The sequence below is a fragment of the Echinops telfairi genome, unplaced genomic scaffold (genome assembly GCF_000313985.2).
Source record: "Echinops telfairi isolate 266 unplaced genomic scaffold, ASM31398v2 ScPeMD7_23;HRSCAF=83, whole genome shotgun sequence".
Taxonomy (NCBI): domain Eukaryota; kingdom Metazoa; phylum Chordata; class Mammalia; order Afrosoricida; family Tenrecidae; genus Echinops; species Echinops telfairi.
Window position 1 is genome coordinate 30908487 of NW_022103920.1, and position 1624 is coordinate 30910110.

A 1624-nucleotide genomic window follows, 5' to 3' on the forward strand; every position below is an offset into this window, starting at 1 on the left:
GCCAAATAGATGAAGGGCATACACTGTATCCCACACCCATAGGAAAAGAGGCCAAATAGATGAAGGGCATACACAGTATCCCACCCTTTTACCTCCTTTTGCTTGTGATTTAAAAAAATATAAGACCCAAAGCTGACTTACTTTTAAGTGAATGCAAAATACATACTTAGTCTAAGGCACTGATGTCAAAGTGAAATACTTTCACCCTCCAGATACCAACATCCAACCCAGTGCTGCCCAGGCCCACAAGTCCACGTGGCCCACACCAATCCACAAAGTCCTCCTCCATCTCACAAAACCCACGCAATGATGCCGACTGCAGGAAGAAAGCCCAATCAGTCTATGTGCAAACATCTCAGCACTGGCAAGGGTCTCTACATGGCTGCTCCAGCACCCAGGGCTGATCCGGGTAGGTCCATGAGGTTTCTCCTCAGGGATGTCTTGCAGGGAACTGCACCCTGGTCTGACCATCAGAAAGCAAGAGACCTGAGAACTAGAAAGGTGAGGCTCACCGAGCCATTTATCTCTCCACCTTCAATTAACCCCAGAAATGTTTATTGGCCAAATTGGCACAATAAACTTTAACTATCTCAATGAAAATCAAAATTTTGATGCAATATGAGAGATGTAGAAATGAAGTAATAGTTACAAACATCTGGACAAAAAAGGAGCAAATGCCTAGTGCCTAGGGGCTCCGTTCAAGTGGGCTTCTCATGGGCAGGGATGACTTGAATTGCTCTTGAGTCATGGTGCAATTTTGCCAGATAGAACAAAACAAAAGTAAGAGTGAAGTAAATGAGCTACTATTACTAAAATGTCTTCTATCAAAGAGTTGCTTAATGATGTTTCCACAACAGGAAAGGAAATAAAAAAATTAGAAAAAAAAACATTTAAAAGCTAAAGTCAGCGTTGTTCTGAAGTAATACTGGGTTGCTGTTCAGTTTATTTAAATAGAAAACTGATCAGCCATAACAATCCATTTTCTGAGCAACCTGATGACAGGTTTTTTTTTTCCACATTAATTTTGGCGCAGAGAGGCATCAGCACCTAACAGGTTATTCAGATATTCCTGAGCTATTCTCTTCAAAAAAAGGATACATTGACTAATAAGGAATCCTTAATGCTCAAACAGGTACTATCTTCCGAGGCAAGCTATTTCATGATATCTCAGTAGGTTTTCCAGGTTCACATAGTGGCACCACACTCTGTCGTTCCCAGGGGCAGCCGGAACTGCACATCCTTGTGCGGATGTACAAAGCACCCCAGCGATGACATGAGGTCAAGCAGCAGAAACATATGAACTCGCTTACTCTTCTGAGAACGTGGTGCGTTCTCCACTGCCCCTTCCTCAGAGAAGGTTCGAGGTGAAGGCTTTGCTGTGAATTGTCACATCTGCTTTTCCAGAAAGAATGTTTGAATTATAATAGAAAGAAGAGCCTGTGAATTTGGGGGGAAACTGAAGAAAACCCTATAAAAAACAAACAGGCAAAGTGTCAAGGGTCCTATCACTGGAGGGCATGAAGGCACTGAGTTACGGAAGATAAAGATGGGAATGAAAAGAGGCAGAGCGCTGGGAGATCTTTGAGGCCCTTGATCTGTAGATACCGCTGCGTAGCTCAAAAAA